At 43.1% G+C, this 22,064-nt stretch overlaps 1 protein-coding gene across 2 annotated transcripts in view; it reads left to right on the top strand.

Annotated features, from left to right (window-relative positions):
- Positions 1 to 22,064, top strand: part of NCKAP5 (NCK associated protein 5) — a 366,198-nt gene that overhangs the window by 86,421 nt on the left and 257,713 nt on the right. The window lies entirely within an intron of this gene.

Raw genomic sequence — 22,064 nt, 5'->3', positions numbered from 1 at the left:
TTGCGACTGTTCTTCCCATTTCAACCCTATTATACCATTAATAGAGTCAATGACCAGATTTTCCATCAAGCAAAATAGAAAACAGGCCCTTGAATTGTTTCTTGTTAATTAAATTGTTATTATTTGTTTTAAACATGGGGGTTTTATTGCATGCTAATATTTAACATAACACTAACAAGCATCGAGATGAAATGCAACATTCGCAGTAGTCAGCTTTTTGCTGATGTGTTTTAGAAACTCACAAGATGACTTACATCTCTTGAACTACTGTGGCAATAAAACAAAGACGACCAGAAATCTATCCAAAGCAAACAGTTACAGTTTTCAGAAAACAAATAGTCCTGTAAGAAACCATGCTGAGTCTTAATCTCACAAATAATTGCACGCATGTGTGTTTCTGTGTGTGCAGATTTCTGCCAGCCTGGGACAAGAATCTGCCTGCACGGACTAAAAATGACTAAAATTGCAGGCATCTCCAATTGCAGTCGTCTCCTAGCTCCTTCCTCCTTATACTACCATTGCTATGAAAGAAATGAGGTTTTAAACTCCTCAAGGAAGTGCCCATTCCATAGTTCCAGGGTTTAAGCATCTGACTGGAGATGCCTTTATGAACTCTGACTTCCATAACATACTGAGGAAACAGAAAATCAGATTCATTTAACGTGTTTCAAGTTGCAATTCCCAGCCTGGAAGCTTCAGTATCACTCACCACTGATGCAAACTTCAATTCGTGGCTTTTTTTCCTGCAGTTTTGGGGGTGTTGTAGAGCAATAAATTATAAATTTGTATGAAGAAATTCTTTTATAGTGTATGCAGATTCATAGATTTGCACATAGAGATACCAAACTCCATCATAAAATAGTTTTACTTATCATAATGTAAGGTTTTCTGAAAAAAGTTAGAGACACTGGCAAATTTGTTGCCCAAGTTTAAAAACTTGGCCACTGGTTTGTATTATATAATTGAATAATGTAAATGATCTCACAGCTGTTCCCCAAAACCACGTAGCTGTTTGGCTCGGGGGTTGGTTGGTTGTTGTAGCAGTCTTCAATAGGTGTCCTAGCAAATCGGTCCTAAACAAACAAAATAGAAATACCGACGGATATTAGGTAAGGAAGTGGCTTTGTACTTGCTCCTCCAGTTTGCTTTTAACTGTTAGTAATGACACACTATCCTTGTGCTTGTCACCCTGCGAAAATTGTGGTATGGTGACATTGTGGCATCTGCGTTTAATTCAAACTTCAGTCAGATTCATTGGCTCCGAAGGTTAAATAAAATAATGCAACTGCAGCCTGGCTGAGAATAGATGCTGGAATAGATCTAATTACTTGTACAGGTGTGAGGCTGTATTTTGCCTTACTTCACTGGAGGCTTCTTGACTTCTGCACAGTTAGTGAGACAAATTATACTGCGGTGACTTTGTCATTTACATGCTAGCAACAATGTTCCAAATAATACCCAACATTATGTGGTCAATTTGAAGTTGAGCACCTATTTATTTTAATAGGTTTATTTATTTCGTTCAACCCCTAGAAGCTATTATTGACACTGGACCATTGCTTGTAATTGCTTCACTTAAAAAGCACATTTTGAAGCTTGCAATTGTTTTGATGATTGTTAAATTATTGGTTGCATAACGAATATCAAAGAATGGCTTCTTTTTTGTACTTCTTGAACTTTCAACCCAGCAAATGCTTGAACAGTAAGTGAGCTGTCCCATGGAAGACACATTTTCATAATCAGTTTTGTTACACAGTGCAGAGCTACAGGATAGCAGCAGAGTCACCGAACATTTAATGGGCCTAGCAAGGAGCACAGCTGATCCTGATGCTTGTCTCAATAGAGTTAGCAACATGTACCAAAGACCGCTCTAGTGGCTGTTGTGCCAAAAAAGGCATCAGCCCCTTTATGTGTTCTTGGCATGAAGATGTGTTTAGTTCCCCACACAAAGGGCTAGGATTCTTGTGTGAACATATTTCCGTGCACTGCTATGTGACACAGTGGCCACTTGCAAGATAGTCCTGTTTTTTTCAGCAAAATATATTCTCATACGAATTTGTATGTAAAATGCCTTCCATTTAGGTAAATTGTGGAGTCACGACCAGCATTTGTTTTGCCTTGATTAGAAGGGAGTAGATTGCTTTAGATGGAACATGTGTTTTGCAGCGTGTAAGCACGTTGGATAAATTCCACGCTTCCCACTTCCTACAGAATATATTGAAGTTATATAAATTTCATGTCAGTCGCTTAGCTTCCCTTTTTCATTTACTTAGAAGTAATGCAAAGGAAAGTTCTTGACACCCCGCATCAGGCGTAAGAGGCATACAGACTGCCAGCTGCGTGCCTGCATCCGGCCGCTAACATTTGCATTGAATTACATGGCCACCAAATTACATTACATCAGTGTTCTGTTTTATTTTTTTCCTGATCAAAACTTATCTTCTGTATCTCTGATTACAAGGACTCTAGCATTCCGTTGACATCTATGAATTTGAGTGTGTTCATTGGAGTCATTGCTCTCATGACTGACGGTCATTGCGTTGGGTAATTTAACAGCTGTGTGCAAACAAAGAAAACTGGTCACAGACGAAACTCTACAAACCAAAGGTGGTGGCGGGGATTCATTTGTAAGATTATTACCCTGAATCTGTTAACAAAAATCTGCCAAACAGCAGCAGTGAGTTGTTAACAAGCAGTATGGAGAGCCACGGGGATGCAAGTTTGTCCATGACGGGTCTTCAGCCGGCTGGCACAGCCCTCAAAGGTGGGAGAAGCTGGCCTTAGGCAGGACCACCATCCTGCTGAAATATCTTCTGGTTTATGACCTCTCCTGGGCGGTCAGTAATAGTAGGTGTGCTATAAAATTCTTCAGTAAGTTCACCTTCAGTGGGATAATGCTTCCCTCCTCTCTCTCTCTTTGCTTCTCATCCCTACTTGCTTCCACGTAAGCAGATGAGTGAAATTTATGCCATGAGACTAAAAGGCCAAATCTTGTCAGTTCTCATCCACTCTTTTCTTTGGCACCTCGAACCACTAAACAGTTAATGGCTCACACTGTGGCACTGCTGCGATTTTTCCTTCGGTCAGACGTTACTCCTCGAAGCTGAGTTCTGCTAAGAAATCTAAGGCTTTATGATGAACCAAGATTTATAAAGCAATTTAGAGATGTAAAGAACTATATAAATGCTAAGTGTTATTATTCATGAGTAATCAGCTGARCAATTGACATATATAATGGAATTCCTCTTACTTGCACTTTTGATGTTAAATGAAAAGAGACCAATAGTACATAATGAATACAGATAGAGCAAAATGAATTTCTGAATTTTGTTTGTAGAGGAGGGCATACAACAAACGGCCATCTGCCCACGTAGAAAGGATTAGTGGTCTGGGAATATTTTTATCCACTGCTGAGAAAAGTATTTCTCTTTCATAATTTCCAGTACAATTCTGCTGTAGGTATTTCTGTGATACTGTTTGTGACTCAGTGTAAGAAGGTCGTATGCAGTCAGAAAGCAGAGGATACAGAGTGGAATTTCAAGTGAACCTCGTCAACAGCTCAGTATTCTGAGATGGCTACAATGCCCTGATCAGAGCAGGTGAAGTAATAATGAATCTGGAGTTAAAAGAATCAATGTATATAGAATATATAGATATAACATAGATATTTATATATTTTATATGCTCAATATAGAGCAGAAGAGAAATAAAATAAAATAAAATAAAATAAAATAAAATACATCCATACACTTCAGATTTCGGTGACTCTTATTTGTAAAATGATTCGGAAAGGAGGTACCCAACCTAGCTGTGTTTATATTATCACTGAACCTTTTGGCATATCTCAACAAAGACCATAGGCTGTATTTATTTTCAAAGTCACAGCTTAAGAAAGATTTTATGGGTCAAGCTGTTAAAAGTGGTTTATTTCATGAGCTGCAATGTTGAATAGTCACCCATGCACATGCCAGAGTGGATGAGTTTGGCAGAGTGCTACAAGCCCTTGTTTCRTAGCAGATTATGTGAGGAAAGCATGGTCTGGGATGTGTGGCCCTCTGCTTTTTGCTGAACTGTTTCTGGACTTCTGAGCAGAAAATTTCTAAGAAAGATAAGGATCATTGAATGAGACTGGGGAGCAGAAGGTTACACTTGAGCATGGCAGCTTTCTGCTGTCTTTCTTAATAATAAACTATATTAAAGCCCAATATTTAATTTTGCAATAGAAAATTCTCCTAAAGAAGTGTTTTGTAATAGAGAGAGGGAAAAGCTGGGTCAATACTGTATATTCTCTCTTATACAATGTTCCTTCCTCAGCTCAACCTAATTCTTTAGTAGCACACAGGCCAGCAGGTCATGGCTGTATCTTTACAGGACTTTTGGGGAAGCGTATATTGGATATGAATTGGTAATTTACTTATTTGCAGTCAGCTTTCAAAGATGCAGCACCGTGCAGATTCGTAGTAAAACAAGCATAGAGAAAATGCTGGAAATAGTGTGAAACACTGCAAACAGAATTGCGAATTTCTTAAAGCCAAACAAACAGTATAAATCTAGTGTTCCTCATGTAGATATCCTTGCCTATGTTAGTGTTACACATTTAAATTTAAATACTAAGTTTCAGCATAGTGTGTTGACTGTTATACTTCAAAACATGCACACATACCTTGGCAAGCCCACTGCTGTCTGACTCCTCCTGCCCCTGGCAGGTAATACCCATCGCCCGCAGCCTGCAGCATTCGGGTGAAGCGTGGTGGCACTTCAGGTCTTTTCCGAATCTTTCCAGGTGCTATCAGTGAGTAAAGAGTCTCGGTATCTCCACACCTAACAGCTGTTCAACACCAACGTTAAAAGGTGACTAGCGCTCAGTGGCTGTTGAAGGAGCAGCCTGTATCCTGTGTCTGGACCGGGGAAGGTATTTCATTTATTTTGTGAGATGCCCGTTCGCTGAGTCTCCGTATTCAGCGGCAGCTTGCGTGGGGGCGCACGCGTTGGCTGGGGCCGTGGGAGGCAGCGCGCTTTGGCCGTGTCCCGGTGCGCCGGCCTTGCCCCGGTGCGCCGGCCTTGCAGAGCAGCCGCCACAGCTGCTCGAGGAGTGGGAAGGAAGCGGAAGGAAAATCCTTCCTTCCCCGCGCTCCTCCCTGGCAAAGCGATGGCGTTCGCGCAGGTGCCTCAGACAACCCCCCCCTTTTTGGCACCGGCAGAAAACCACGTTGTGTCAGCACCATATAAAGTTCCCGCGTATTATAACGTTCTGCTTATGATAACCAGAGCTTGCATAGAGAATAACGGCTGGCAGCGTGCAAATAAAATACCTGTCCCTCTGTCAGCGAGGCTTACTGACACATAAAAACACACAAAAGGAGGAAAAGCAACCTCACGGGCACAGGGCAGACGTAAATCTTGTTTGCGTGAAGCTGCAAAGTCTCATTTGACTGCTGCAATACAGGCAGAGGGGAGCTAACTTTTAGCATTCGAGGTGTTCTGCACAGAAAGTGCGAGCACATCAGTCGCTTCAGCTTCCCATCGAGCAGTCCCCGGCACTGGCAAGGCGCGCAGCTTTGGCCTCTTGCCCTATGCTTAATAGGCGCCTAAGGTGACATCCGGGCCCATCCCGGTTGGGTTTCCAGAGTGTCTAACCACTTCAGCTGGCACTGAGCGTGATGTTTATATATTTAAGCTCTAAAGTCTACACAAATAGGCCTAAGATTTAGCGAGGACACAATAATTGCTTTCCTTTCAGCAGCAGGTGACACGTTTCCCACTGAGAAAAATATAATCCTGCTGCTTTTAGTCATAACAGGAGCAACAGGAGAAAAATAGATGAGGAAGTGGGAAATGTCACTAGTTGTGTGTTGGAAATTCCATTCGCAGGCATGATTTAGCGCTCTGTGTAAAATTAAAACATTAATTGACAGGTCGAAGCTATAGTTTATTGCCCATGAGCTGCAAGCCACCAAATGATATTATTTAATCATTGATGTAAATTTGCAAAGTTCAGAGAACAGTGTGAAGTCTTTACTGTTGCCTTTCGGCTCTGCTTTTGCCCTGGGTAGCCCAGCTGGGCTGTGCAGGGAAAACGTGTGCCCAGAGAGCGATGCGAGTGCCGGCAGCCTGAGAGGAGATAGGCATGGAAAAGGCTTGGACACTGTTCTTCACATTTAGCAAGGGTGCCTGGCACGTGTTACTCTATCGTTTTAACAGATGTCGATAGTATTTACCTTCTCTTACTGTATGCAAGCGCAAGGAAACTGGTAAGAGAAAGTTTCAAGTCCAGCTATCTGACTGCATCCCTTTCTCTGTGGTTGGTCTCATAGACCCTAAACCTGGAGATCATTCCAAAACTGCAAACTCATTTAGACTGGTAGATTGCTCCCAGACCTCGGTGTGGGCAAGGTAGGAGCAGTACCGTTGTGCCATGGGGATCTACTGRTGTAACTGGGCTGCACGTTTGACTGGATCTCTGGGAACTAATATATGCTGATGAAAATAGTGTATATTGATGGTACAGATGATGAAATCTCACCAAATATTATGCTACTGTGTCACTGGAATCACAGTGCTATTCTCTGGAAAGCAGTCCATTTTACAAACTTTCCCAAAGCTTTGAAAGAGTGCAAATAATCAGATGTCTCCATGGAACTAGATAGTGTTCCCGTAAAGATTATAAGCTAGTAAATACTTCTGGAGTTTGCAGTCATGTTCAAGAATTTCCTCTTGGTGGATAGTATATGTGTCTCCTATCTTTGGTGAGCTTAACCACAGGTTATTTTTCAGATAAAACAGTCATAGCATATCAATGCTATAAATTAAAATTAGATGAGGAGCAAATCCTCAGATCTCTCAGCAGAATAGTATATCTCAGCATTATTCCAACTCCCAAGCTAAGATTATGAGGGACCATGTCTTTTAAGGGTTAAATTCTGCCTTTTTAATAACAAGTGTTTTCACTATGTAGCACTAATCATAGCTAAAAGAATAATTACCAATCTGTGAAAAGCAGAAAACTCTGCCTTGATTGATAACTTGGTATTAGAGCTGAAAGAACAAGCTCTAATCAAGAGCATTTTAGGAGACAAATAATCTAAAGGCCTTGTGCTTCAAAATCTAAAGGATAAAACAATGCAATATGACTTAAGATCTATCAGCTGATAGATCTTAGCAGTAGGCAGTATGGGCTGTCAAAGCAGAAAAATCACTTGTTCCTGAAGTGTCGCTAGAGCTGACTGCGTAAGTCTCTTCCGTAAAGGATCACTGCAATTTTCAAGACCATAAAATTAAATCATTTGGACCTTAACTAAATACACACTTTTTAAATTGGCTTATTTTTCATATATATGTGTGTTGGGGGGTATATATAATACACATACATACTCAGTGTGTTTCTGGTGGCAGGTTAAGAAAATGAACGGATTGGTAATAAAGGCCTGGAAGGACTCCGGAGATGGAGATTTCAGTTGTGGTCTTGCCAGAATAATCAGAGAATGTGACTTATTCATCAGTGCCTCAGTTTCCCCACTTGTCAAATAGAGTTGCAGCTTGTCTTTTGGGATGTGTCACGGAGATAAATCCAGTTGTCTCTGTGAAATACTTAGCTCGTCTGGCATCACAGGAGAGCCTACAGAGTTTTGCAATGGGAAATGAGAGATTCCGTTTGCCTTTTCCTTAATCCTCCCCTTCCACCATATGTACTTTGTGGCTCGGCAGACACCCGCGTGTTCAGCGTGCCTTTCTGGCCCCCGGCATCTGAGGCGCGAGCAAAAGCTAACGTGAGGGGCAACTCAGCCATCCACAGAAGTGGTTGTGTTTTTCAAATATGTACGGAGGCTGCTTTATTTTACCTCACACGGGATGAATGCAAGTATCAAAGGAAAGGAATTTGGATGCTGTGCTTCCTTGCACTCCCCCTCTTGGAAAAAAAAAAAGGCACAACTGTTGGATACATAGGAAGGGACTGTGAGACACCCAAAAACTCACCAGCAGTCTAGCAGGATTTCGGAAACCTCCAAGGGGGCAGAGCGTGCACATTCTCAGCAAAATCTCGTTAGGTGCCTACTGGCACCTTTAGATGCTTAAACACCTCATGTCACCCGTGCGGTTTTGGTTCTGTTGTGATTTGTGCTTCCCCTGTCTGCAAGCAGCTGGGGGGACACAGGCAAAGGAAGCTGGACTGATAGGCCCAGGCCATAGCAAGTGCCAGGATGCGCTGGTTTAAGTAAAGACTGCAGAGGCAGCTGCCAGCTGAAATCCTGCTCCGAGCATCCTCCCCGGGAGAGGCTGCAGCTGGGCAGCTCACTGGCGTGCCGCGTCCAGGGCCTCTGCTGCAGGGAGGCTGCGTGAGCAACAGCCCAGGTGCCCAAGGGGGATTAAAGCCAGAGTTAGGAATCGTCTTTAACTCCCTGTTCTTAACTAGCACAATGAAAACCTGTTGGTTGGACTGCTTAGCAAGGTTCAGACTTATAAAGGGTTTTTGGAAAGAAAGGGGAGCGAGGCAAGAGAAATGGCTCTGCCTACCAGCCCAACTTGCGAACGCTTCCCTGCAAGTCTCAGACCATAAAGCGTTAGGAGGCGTTTTCCTGCTAGGAATGCATACCAGCACTTCATAGCATAGTACTGTCTCCACATCCAAATACGACTCCCAGTATAGTTTGTGGCAAATTTTCCTTTGAGCCCCATTAGGCCAGAAGACAGTACTGCAGTGCGGAGATGTTTGATATCCAAACAGGCACCGTTGGAAAGGAGAAGAGGGAGGTTTTTATTTGGTGTAGAGGCTTTTTTATGTGAGAGAGGGGGGTTGACCAAGTCTGAACTATGCATGATACGCATTTATATAGAAATAATTTGAGAGGTTTATACTGAGTAGCATGCATTTGCTCTTAAAGCTTTTGTATGATTTATGAAAAGTGTTATTTCTATTACTCAGACATATGAAAAGAAGCAAATTACCTTATTACATTATGTGGCCAGACAAAAGAAGAGTTAAATGGACCATACAAGTTTCTCTTAAAGCATTAATTTTCTTGTGTTGTCTTTAATTTCCTTGATAATGAAATGTTCACAATAGCCACTGGGTATTACTGTATGAAAGATAAATTAGATCATTCCCGTTAGAGGTAAATCCTCTCCTAGGCTTGTCATCAGGATATGATTACTGTAAATTTCTCTATACACATGAAATGTCAATCCCTGAAAACATTTTCTGTTGGAAAACAAGAGAATTTTCAGAATCTTTTCATTTAAATACTGTCAAGTTGATGGCTGTGGAAGTGCTTTTTAAATGAATGATTAAAGACTGTATCTAAAGTTTGAAAATTGCTTTTTCTCCCCTGAATAAGTTTAATCCTGAGATATCAATGAGACTTGCAGATGCTCAGCACTCGAGTGAAGCCATGCACAAGTATAGCTGAGGGAGTGAAATGGTTCCATTTTATGACTACCTTGATATCTGTAACGCCTTAAAATCGTACCGAGGTGGTAGGCTTCTCTTTAAATAAGAGAGAAGATTTGACAAGTTCCTAACATTTCTACTGACCTTGAGTGGGAGCCCAACACCTGAAGGACCTGGCCCATCAGCCGTTGTGCATATTGCCATCTAGAGGTCCTGCAGCTGCGTTAAGCCGCAATACCGAGCAGAGCCTTTAAGACTGATCAACCTAGCTGATAATAATATGTATGAAATGCATGCTAATATAGGTTAACAAGACTGGAAAGGGATGCCGACCTAAATCTTTAGCACTTTCTGGGCTGGAATCTCTCTTAACTTGTAGAGTTTCTTACGGTATTTTTTTTCCTGTGATGTAATACAAGCTCAATATTTCAGATCAAGAATCCGCACACAACCATCTGGAGGTTTAATTAATCTGAATCATGAGACCTTCTGAGGGTCATACAGTATATTGTGTGCGATTCCTGCATGGAGCACGTACATAGTTCAATGTGGTGCTTCGATCCTTCTGTTGTACGTAAATTAYTGCCGCTGGTTTTGAATACTCAGAAACATGAGATGCTTAGCAAATGCTAGATGACAACAGAAGGCCAGTATCTATAGGAGGGTTTATGCAGAATGAATAGTATCCCCAAATGATGTTTTTTTATATTAGTGTTTATAAACCCTTGTGTCAAATTACTCTAAAAATCACCCATTAACAACAGAGAGAAAAAACTGGTTACTGTGTATATCTCAGTTAATTCCATCGAGGTCAACATGATCCCAAATTGAAGTTGGACCGCACCACCCCTACGCACTGGAAATGTGATGTCACCTTTGTGTCGAAAAAAAAGAGTTTGGGGGTACCGCATTGATATATATTTTATTTTATTTTGCTCTCTCTGTCTGAGAGCGGCGAGAAGCAAGGCTGCTGCAGAACGCCGGGTACGGTTCTCTGTTTCCCGAAAGAGGGACGCAGTTATCTAAGCATCGCAAGGTCTGCAGCAGAGTGTAAGGTACACTAACGTGGCTCATCACTTGTTGCCATAGATTTCCCAGCTGATGATGATGAAGATCTTTGAAAAGTAATTCAGTTAAATAAGATAAAGAACTTTTCCAGTAAGCCACAGCCAATGACAGGAATTAGATTAGTAGAAACATGAAGGTTTATGCGTATGTTCTCACTGTTAATTCACATTAAGTTCTCTGTGGATTGAAAGATTCGTGTTTAAGAAACATGGGCAGGTAAGTATTATACTTGCTATTTCACACATAAAAATAAGGGCGTTTTCAAAAATACATTTTTTACGTTAACTTGCAAGATAGGGTATAAAACAAAAAGCTATCATGTAATCTGAATTGTCACTATATATCCTGCGTAGCAGCCAACAATGAATATTTATCCAAATCTGTATTTTCAAGCCTTTCATTCGATAGTTTGTGTTTGTTTCAGTCTTATTTGAATAAATGGAATGTTTTGCAATAACTGTAACTAATATCTCTAGGCGCATAACATTTGAAATAGATCTGCAATTCAATACACTGATATTCAAGTGCAGAAAAATTATTGGTGCTACCCAGAGCTAAATTACAGCTTTGATTTCACTGGTACTGCATTTTACCTGCGAATTCAAAAATGCTGAGCAAAATTAAAGGTTCACTTTAATTTTTATGAAAAGAAAATAGATTATTTTTAAGTAATGTCATTATATTTGTTCAGCGTCTACTGTACATGGCATACTGAATTTGCAAGTGTTTGGAAGAGAAAACATTAATAATGTATTGTACCTCTTATCAAAGCCCAAGATAACAATGATTATTAATACAATTGTTATATACAAGAATCGAAGGGGAGTTTTTTGCTTTGTTTGGAATGAAAGCCAGGAGGAAAAACTGCTGATTTCTGCTCTGTCAGAAACTTGCGCTGTTCTCTCTTAATCCTTCACAGTAAACCCAAGCAATTGCATCCGTATTGACTGGGGCGCAGCATCGCCCGCTCCCCGCCTGACTGCGGCTCGGGCCCGGCGGTCCCCGAGGTCCCCGAGGTCCCCTCCTGTGCCTCTGCGCGTGGCTCCAGCGCTCAGCTCGTGCCGAAGCAGCCTCTTCCGCTCGCCTTCGCAGGGGACGCTGCTGCGCGGCCGCTCGGGCCGTGCTGGCCACCGAGGCCGAGGGACGGGCTGCGGGCTGCCCTCGGGTACCGCTCCGCGTGCAGCCTGCCGGGGATTTACCCGAGGCGCGGGCTCTTTCGTCACTTGGCGTGCCCCTTGGTCCCTGCGTGCTCTCGCCCTGCAAGCGCCTGCTCTCCTGCCACTCCTGTCCCCAGCTAATGTACGTGCAGGTAAGCGTGTAGAGCATCAGCGCAGGGGCTGCAGCCTAGCTAGGAACTGGGTTTTCTGTTCTGCTCACAGAATTCCCTGCAAATTAGCGGGTATAACTAAAGGCGTTGTTTGCGCTCAGGTGTTTAACAGGCGGGCACAACGTAAACGCCTGCTTGTATGCTGATACAACTGTTCAGTTCTTGTTCCCTGTCTAGGGCCTCGCTGAACTTTCTGCTTACAGCTTGCCATTAAAACGGAACATTTTCCTTTCACTAAATCCACTTTGACTCAATCCCTGCTACCCTTGAAGTTTGTCTGCAGCCGGCACCACGTGATGCTGTCTAGCCTGTACACTACTTAGGAAACGCCGAACTGCTTAGGATTAATCGTCTGAGTCCAGCCGGTCAGGCTGCACTGGGGCATTTGGCCGTCCCGCGCTGGGAACGTGGGCTCTGGTGCGGGCGGAGAGCGCAGGAGGCTGCTAGGCGGCTGTGACCAGCGCTCGTCGTGGGAAGACTGACGGGCAAAACCGCCAGGGCAGGCTGGCTTCCGCGCCCGCGCTGAATTTAATTGTTACCTACAAAAATTGCAGTGAATCAGCTAGGGGAGCTCCCTGCAAGCACGGTGGATGCAGTTTACCCGGTAAATCCCCGGGCGCCGGCGGGTGGGGCGGCCGCGACCGCCGCTCCCGGAGCCACTCGGGGAATTCCCGCTGAACAGGGACGAGCAGGAGCCCGTCAGCGCTGCGGGCAGAACAGGTTAGCTGCTGCGAGGGGGCAAACAGCTGCAACAGCCCTGGTGCAGCCTCTCCCCATGGGGACAAGGGCACCTGGACTTACTGCGGCCCTTGGCTTTCGTTCTGTACCCGCTGCGGGAAAAGAAAGTTCTCTGGACTGGAGGGTAGGAGCGTGAACGCATGAGAGTCTGCCGGGCTGGCTTGCAACGAAATTGTAAAAATACAAGGCATATTCGTGTGCGTCAGCTCTTCTGTCGCTTCTGTTTCCTCCACGCAAACGCACGAAGCAAACAAGCAGGCCAGTGAAACGGGGATGTGTAGGAGCCCATTTACGTACCTATTCCGTTATTTATCTGTGCGGGGCGCTTGCGGGTCGTGTCTGTTATGGGGGGCTTGGGGCAGAGCCGTCCCGCTGGACTCAACCCACTGCGAAGAGGCCGAGGGCTGAAGCGGCGACCGAGCAAACCCGGCGTTGCTACGTTTCTAACTTCAGGATGAACTTTGCTGGAATATAACTACGCATAGGCAGGGGGAGCCATTGGCAGAGCCCCCGATTTTCCGAATGTGCCGCCGCGAGCTCTCCGCTCCGTGGTGAGGGCTGGGCACGGCGCCGGGCCGGCGCGAGAAAGCAAGGCTGCGTTGCCCTCGCCCCAGCCAGGGCTGGGAGACGTGTCCGCAGAGGAGGCCTCAGCCCCGGGCTGTTTATGGCCTTCCCTCTGCTCCAATTTGTCTGGTTTCCTGCCCTGCAGGCTCCAAAGGGCTGATAAATTGGCTTTTGCTCAACCCCAGGTCGCCGGGGCAGTTAGAGCAGGTGGTGGAAGCTGAAATCCCCAGAGCTTTTTCTGTCCGTTTTTTTGCCCACTGAAGCATTTGGGGATCTTCAGATTGATGTTCCTAAAACACTGGGCTGGATTTTTATGTTATATTTATATTTTTTAATATTTTTTACCATGCACTTTTAATAAGAGAATGACTGAACTGATGAGAGTCTGCTGGTTTTTCTACTTAGTCTGTTTTAAATAAAAATATGAATATATGCTTAATTTTTGTGTGCGTACCCTGTAGCTTGTCAGAGGTTGTCAGAAGATATGTGAGGACAGTGATAGTGAGCTAATGAAAGAAAATGGTAGAAAGTGTCAAGTTCTTGATTTATGTATTGTTAGGATGGATGACAGCAGCTATTCTGAATGAATACATGAATTAACAAGTCTACTACACATAGAAAATTAAGTTAGTCTTTATCTGTGAATACTAAACATCTGTAACAACCCTAGAATTAGATTTCCCCAGCTCTTCAGTAGATGCCATGAATGTTTCTCTCTGCTCGTTATAACTCCTTGTCTTCGTTAGTTGGTGTGAGTCACATGCAAGTACCAGATGTCTGCATAAGCCAAATGCCTCCAACTAGCAGTTATTTTGTGTGTTCTTGTTGATGTATATTCAGAAAAACAACAAGAAATGATTCAGAAATTGTAATTACCTGGTAATGTCAGAAACTGATTAATTAAATGCTCCAGTGTTTATTCTGCATCTTTATGACTGTTAACATTTCTGGGCATTTTCTTATAGCAGCAGTGTCTTCGCTGCATGAAGTTTATTAATGTAAATTGGATTTGACATAAACAGGAATTCAGCTAATTATTGTATTTGAATATACATATTGTGAAGGAACAAACTCATAAAATCTGCACAGTTCTTCTTGTGCTGTTCTGGTTTTTCTTTACCTGCTTGTACGACAAATTCCCCTAGCCCCAGGTGACAGCGATGCCTTTTTGTTTGGGGAATTTCTGCGCTATACACATTTGCGTCACTCTGACACCTCCTCAGCTTACACGTTGTCATTAATAACTTCAAACGACCTGGAACAGGCACATGTCCCGCTACACTAAGCTTCGCTGCATTTTCATTTTGTGTTTCGCTATCTGGAGAGGTTTTATACTGACTGCAGACAGGCGCTTGCCTTATGTCGACGTAGCTGAGAGCAGCCTCGAAACGTGCCCGGGAAACACGCTCGGGCGCCGCGGTGCCGCCTGCCGCTGCCAGAGAGCCCGGGCTGCCCACCCGAAGCGTCCGCTCTTTTTCCCAGCAAAAAGGCAGATTTTTCCCGTCTCCTCCTAACATCCTTGGCTGCTGCAATGGCCTTGTTGTTTTTTTGGTACTTTACAAGCTGGAGAGTCCTCAGCGTGGTGCTTGTGGTTTCTGAGGCCTGGCAAGGGGTGAGGGAAGTCCATCGGGCTGCCTTGGCAATCCTTCTTCATCACGGCGGCCGTGCTGCATGCTCCCGCCTGCTGGGCAGGATCGGGGCCTCAGTCCTCTGCTTGGGCCTAATTCCCTGGCGGCTAAATTCTGGAATAGTTTGGTACCAGCGGAAGCGCTGCCTCTGCCCAATGACAGGCTCTCCTGATTTGATCCCAAAAGTAAATCCGGGGCATCCACTTCCTTCGAGGAGACGCGCTGGCTGGTGCTGCAGGACGCACTGCTCCATCGCCTTGGTTTTCCTTCCTGCAGTAACAGCGTCTCCATCTGCTGTATTGTACCCTGAAACTCCTAACAGGCGTTCAAAGCTCCGTGAGGGATTTCTAATAGATTCAAACTTTTCTGGTATGATATCGCCCTTTTCTATTTCAAGGTAATTCCAGTAAATTCCAGTTAATGCTTTGCATTTGCTTTTACTGATTTATAAATCTTTCAGGGAGCGAAAATCAGCTAAAAATAGCACATATATATCTGTTGGACAAAAACGTCCAATTTCTTTTACTTATGCAGCCAGACAGAAGAGTTTGCTGAAAATTTACTAGAAAAGACAAAACTTCCATAGCCTGTTATTTGCACAGAGACTTTGGGGCCAAAGGAATGCTAAGTTTTTTGGAGTAAAAGATACTTGTACCAAAACCCCCGCCAAGTTCTACACGTGCTCAATATATTTTTTCTTTGCTGTTTTCCTTCTTTTTATTTTTTCTTTGTTATCCCTTCCTCTTGTATTTCATCCATCTTCTTGGATGCTGACTTTATTCCCAACTATGTTACTTTACATCATACCTTATTTTGAAAATTATTCCAGTCTGTCAGGTAAGCACATATTTTTAATAGAGCCCGGTTTGAAATTGTCTGTCCAGGTGCTTGTTTTCTCTGAAGTATTGTTTTCATCTGTCTGTTTGATCTCAGGAGTTTGTCCTGATGCTCATCTGCTCTGTGGTGGGCTGTGTTTCATTGCCCTGAAAGAGGCTAGCTGCCCTGCTGTTTTGTAAATTGGCATTTATCCCTTAACACAGCTGTTGCTTAAATCATTAACTGCTTTGAATGTTAGAGGCCACGGTATAAAATTGTTCTGAGATCCAAGACAGTGGTTTAACCACTGCTAGAGATCTAAGCCATGGAAAATATGGGCATCTGCTAGAACTTCTGCATTATTTGTACCTTGATCGTAGTGGCCTGGGTTACAGATCTGCAGTCTCTAGGTGACCCTGCAAAGCTGACTGTGGCCGTTGCGTAGTCATGCAGATTTGGTGAGGAATCAAACGGGACACTGAGCTTTGAACTGAACCCGTGTGTTCTCGCTAGAAGATAGCAGCCATTCCTTACAAGGGGAAGATCTTGCAAGGGAGATACAATATCTTATTACTATGAATTTTGCAGCATCCTTTAAGATTAAAGCACTCACAAGTAACACAAAAGTTAGGCTGAATTCAGCAGAGCTGTACTGGTTCAGCCCGGCTCTGTCGCCAGGCTTCCCGGAGGACTGCTGAAACACATCATTTTGGCTTTCTAATTTCCCTTCTTAGCATTTTGGGGAAGCAGCTGGGAAACTCGGAGATTCTTCCTTCATTCTTAGTACCAAGATGCTTCATTAATTTAATATAAAGCTACATTAAAATAATTAACTTAAAGTAAGTTGATTTTTTAGCTTTTTTTCTTCCAGAATTTAAGTCCGGCATCATTACCATCCACCTACCTGTTAGGGTTTATCCCACAGGGCAAGGCCCACCCTGTTACAGTTTATCCCTCGTGTCAAGGCCCACAGAAGTGACATGCAAAATCTCTGTAACCCTTAAAAGATGAGCGAACCATACTGTCCAAGCATCTGGAAAAGTGCACGTTGATGGTGGTGCTGTCCAAACCTGTTGTTTGCTTTCCAGCCATGGTCTCCTTGGGAGAAACTCTCTCAGAATAGTGGTCTGTGCATCTCTCCTGCACACGATTGCCTGAGCCAGGAGATTTGCTTGCAGAAATTGGCTTCCTGGAAAACGCAGGCTTTCGAAGCTGATGGCAGATAACGTAAAACTGCCGCATTCTCTACGGCCCGCGTGGGAAGAGCGTGCACATCAGGTTTCACTGATTAGCAGTGTATCCACACCGTTATTCGAGAGCCTGTACTTCTCTGGGGACAAATTGGCAAAAATTCAAATACCGTGGGGCTCTGTACGCTCTCAGAGAATGTGGATGCTATCCGCCTGGGACGCGTCGCTGTATCGCCCATACTGAGAGCGCGTAAGAGGGCAGAATCCACCCTTTAACTAGCTGACTGGGGTGCGCTGTTTGAAGCTTTATTAAACTGCTCTCCCGTGTGGATGGTGACGTTTAATAAGGTGCAAAGCCCAAGAGAAGCAGCTGCAGGAAGAAAACCCAGATGATTTTTATGGAAACAACTGGCTTCCGATGAGTCAGTAAATCAGTTTTAATCAGTGCAGCCGAGATTTAATATGAACTGTTCACTGAGGCTTAAGTAATGTTGAACAATTAAGAAATGTGCTCAACATATTTGTTAAACAATCATTACTGGTTTTATCATAATGGTGTAATTCCACAGTACGTGCAAAAGGGCTCCTGCCAGCGTTGTGGTCTGGTGCAGGAGCTCTAAAGTGTACTTTTTAGTGACAGTCGTTAATAAAACCGACAATTAAAACAACGTGTTGAAATCAGGTAGGAAAATAATAAATTAGCAATAATGGCAGTTTAAAGAGATCTTATTTTTTTAAGCTGCACAATTTATCTTTTATTGCCATTTAACACTGACGGTGAACAGTCTAGCCAGGTGTGGTGTTGAAGAGAATGACAGAAATATCTGCTGGAAAGAGGTTTTATATTTTTTAGGTGTGATTTATTTCTAGTGAGCAGCTGAGTGATGTTGTGTAACAGACAGCTCACTCGGATCCCCAAACGTAACACTTTCAGCCATGTGAAAAACAGGGGCCAGACAAGAGAGCGTGTGTGTGTGTGTGTGTGTGTGTGTGTGTGTGTCCCTGTCCTCTTGGGCTGTTGGAAAAAAGTCTGCTTTCCCTCAAAGGTTTATGCAGCAGGACGATAACAAAAACAAATATTTTACAAAATTTATTGTGTTCTCTGGAGGCGCTCTCCCTACACCTAAGGACGCTCCTCCAGGATCCTGCAAAGGTGGCTGCTGTCTCTCCCCGTAGCGCACTAGCTTCCATCTCCCTCTCGCTGTCCGATCACACATCCACTCTTTGCTTTGCTAACATCCTTTCCCAATTGCAACAGCCTGCTTTTTGGCTACAGCTTTTCCGGTAACCTTTCCTCGTGAGCGCACAACTTTCCGCGTGGTGGCAGATGCGTGTGGGCGCTCCGGTGCAGGTCCCTGTCTCCGGGAGGGACCTCCAGTTACTCCCAGGAACCTGGCTGTACTTCCAGCGAGTTGTTGGTTCTGCATTTTTCCCTACTCCCTAATGACAAATACCATCCCTCGCCAGGCACGAGAGCCCAAGTGCGCGCGGGCGGTTTCCTAGCTGGCCGAGCGTCTCCCCGGCTGCCGCTGGGCTGCCCCGCTGCAAGTCCGAGCTGCAGCCCCGGGCTGCGTGGGGCTGAGCCGGCAGGTCGCTCAGAGCCAGGACGGTGGTGGCGGGTGGGACAACTGCCTTGTCCCAGCTTGCCCACTTGTGAAATGTTGCTTTAGGAGTATCCGGGGATATCCCGGCTGCAGAAAACAAGCTATTGCAGAAGCAGGATGGCCCACGTCCAGCCCGGATCCCAGCGACCACGGACCAATACACGCTCTTAAGCACGTGATTAACTTTTAGCACATGAGTAGGCCTATTGAATTAAGGATGTAATCAAGTGATTTGCTGGATCAAGGACTCTGTCCTTAATCCTTTTCACATATTGCTAAGCTCATTAAACTCTCTTTGATACCAAGCTGTGCAAGTTCTTTAAGAGAGGCAGAGAGTACATGTTATTTCTTCAGTTTAAATTTATCACCTCCAGCTTGCACCAAGGGAATCTTGTGTGATAAGGCTCAGGTTGCCCCAGGGTTTGCTCCGTAACAATGGATGGGAAAATGTTCTGTGCGCTTCATAATTTTTGATATCCTGCCCAGCACAACAGCATGGCTATGCCAGAACAAATACCCACATAACCAACCAAAATACTGAGCAGTGGATCCCAGGCCTCAGTGGAGGCACTTCATTTCCTCTTTTTTTTCCCCTTTTTCCTGACAGCCATTAGGCTGACAAAGAAAAAACAATTATAGCAAAACAATTATGCAATGCAAAGCTGGATGTTTAGTTTGGTCAAAAAAACATACTTGGTTGTAGGCTTATGCTTCAGCTCAACACAGTGACCATTTCTGTGAAACGGTTCTCTAGTACTTAGACGAGCTGGTATGTGACGTTTGTGTGCCTACTCCTCTCCTGGATGCCAGAATCTCAGCAGCTTTTAGAAAGAATTTCTGTTATTGTTGCACATATTACAGGAGTTTTTTTTCCTTAAAAGAGTGTAGTTATATGCCATTGCATGAGCATAGATGAAGCAGTGAAATCCTGGCTGCAAACTAACCGATTGTGTTCTGTCACTGACAAGAATGGAGACAGGATTTATCCATTATTCTTAAAAGAACAAAAAACAAATCAGTTGGAAGCACTGAATCCTCGGATAATTCTGGCTGGAAGGAACCTGTGGGGTCACCCGGTCCAAGCCCTGCGTGAAGCAGGGCCGGCTCGGCTCAGGCTGCAGAGGGCTTTGGTCCAGTCACAGTTTGAATAACTGCAGCGATGGAAATCCCACAAGTGGCACAATTCCCCTTCTGGCAGAATTGCTATATATATCATCGGTTTTATAAAAGTACACTGATTTGGAGTCCCCAACTTCAGATTCAAAATACTTCCTAATGGTGCTTTGACAGTCTTTCTCTACTATTTGGTTTATCTGTTGTACTTTTCATTAGTATCTAGTATAAATATCTGTTGTTCTACCTAAATGATTATTACCCCTACTCAGTTATTACAATTTGTTTCTGTTTTCACCTGGAAATTTTTTTTCGTAAATATGTGCTAAGAGTCATTTGGATCCTCCTTCCCATAACGCAGACTCCTCAAGTCATACATTTGCTTTAGCAAATGACACTCGGTGTCATTTTTCAGAGTTGAGAGTTACTGTGCTGCTGAAACTGTAGGGTGCAAGCTTTCACGGGCAGGAGTTCAAAGGAAGCTACAAAACATCTGTATTGCCCCTTCAGAGGTGATCTATTGGGTACTGAAAAATGTTGGTACTTTACTAAACTGGTATATATAGTCTTGGTGAAGAAGTACGATTACTATGTTTTTTCAGGTTTTTGCTTTCGCTGAACATGCCGACTTATTCTAAATCACAAAGTTGCTCTTAATCTCCAATGGCAGCCTGCTGTTGCTTCCTGTGGACCCAACAGTAACAGCAGGTTCTCACCCAGAAAACGAACAGGAGCCTGGCCGTGACTTTAGTGAGCTTCAGCTCATGTTGCCCTGGCTCAAACTTTCACTGCTTCGTTAACTGACCTCCCCTAATGGCTTGATTCGGACAAAATTATCACATTAAATATCATAGAAGCATAGAAGAAAGGAGGTTCTTCTTCTAATCACAATATTTATATCCAATTGTGGCTGGGTTTTTATGGCACTTTTGCACACTGACAAGTTACATACTCCTGCACGGCAGGTCCTCAAAGAGAAATGGAATAGTGCTTCTGGTTTGCCACAGGAAAAACTTGACATTAAGGCAGCAATCATAGAGGATAAACACACTGCTGTCTTTTTCCCCTTCGTCTTTATTTGCTTGACCATATTTTTAAGATTGCTTCAGAATGAATTTTTCATATTATCATGGGAGAATTATGCGGAATAAAACTGCTGATTCTATCCTTGCCTGTGGGGCAAAGTGCACCAATGAATAAATCAGCAGTATTGTTTAATATTACATTAAAAAGATATAAAGGTATTAATACTAATTTATATCAGATTTGATGTAACAAAAAATATTAAGTAAAAAAGCTTGCTTTAAAGAACTTGGTACTGCAACTAATCATCATTATGTTAGTACAGCATAACTTTCCTAAATCATAATGTATATGTATTACAGAATGACTTTAAATGTATTGGTTTAGAAGAAACTTGCCATCTAATTTACATGGTATATGCCAAGTAAAATTCAACTCAGGCGATTAAAAGGGAGAGCAAGGGCCCATGCCGAAGCCAGTGACTGATCTACACAGCCTTGGTATGAAAGCTATAATAATGCTGCTGCAGCTCATGGAGTTTCTCAGGAGTTGCATTATTTAATGTTTTCTCAAAGAAACGTCTACAAAATCCATCTAGGTATAACAGCTAGATTAAGATTTAAGCTTGGGGCAACCACAGAAATTAATGGGAAGTTTCACACTACTCAAAGGTTTCCAAGTGACACAGAGTTTTAACAAAATATGGTAGAAATCTCATTTGCACAGGCTTCCCAAGAGCAGATTTCTCACTCGGATTTCAGAGCGTATCTTATGTATTTCACTACTATTCACCGAATATTAAAAGTTTCATAGTATTACAAGCAATATTTTACAAGTGCCTCATACCGTTGCCCAATCACTTAGAACAATCTGGGTCCTGAAAACTAAAAATGTACATTTATATATAAAATGTGATCATTAACATCAGCTAACATTTATCTTCTCCTTGAGGAGACATGATGATGTACTGTCCTTGTGGTAGCTATCTTATATTCCTGATTATAAAGATAAATGGCTAAGAAGAACCAACTACTTTGCAACAACACTGCATATTTGTACACAAAATGAATAATAATATTGGAGAAATAACCCAAAGTACAAACAAGATATAACCCCACAAAGTGGTTTTTTGACGAGTCCATAAGCTATAAAAGTGGAGCTATAAAAGTGGAGCTTGTCTCCAGATATTGAAGGTATATTCTTTTCCTTATAGTACACCAATACTTGTTATTTTCTGAAGTATATGGTCAGAAAAATATTTTTGTTTTTGTGAGATATATCAAGAGAGTTGTATTGTTACTGATAGGTTTTCAGAATGATAGTTATATGGCTGTATGGATACCACTGTCATATGAATATATCATATCACGTTATTCTGTGGGGTCATTCTGAAATATTTTATATAAATAACGCTGAAGTTGCCTTTGGCCTGGAAATGAAGTGGAATATTTCTATTACTGAAGTATTTCTCTACTGAGAATAAACAACATCTCTTTGCATTGAGTTTAAAGAACAGGCTTCAATAAGCAAAAAATCAGAGTCGTTCATCTGATCATGATTATATATCAGAAATTCTGCCTAGAGGCAAGTACAGTAGTTTTCATATAG

Source organism: Apteryx rowi, unplaced genomic scaffold, assembly GCF_003343035.1.
Source record: "Apteryx rowi isolate R43461 unplaced genomic scaffold, aptRow1 scaffold_8, whole genome shotgun sequence".
NCBI classification, from domain to species: Eukaryota; Metazoa; Chordata; class Aves; order Apterygiformes; family Apterygidae; genus Apteryx; species Apteryx rowi.
This window is presented reverse-complemented; position numbering and strand designations above follow the sequence as displayed.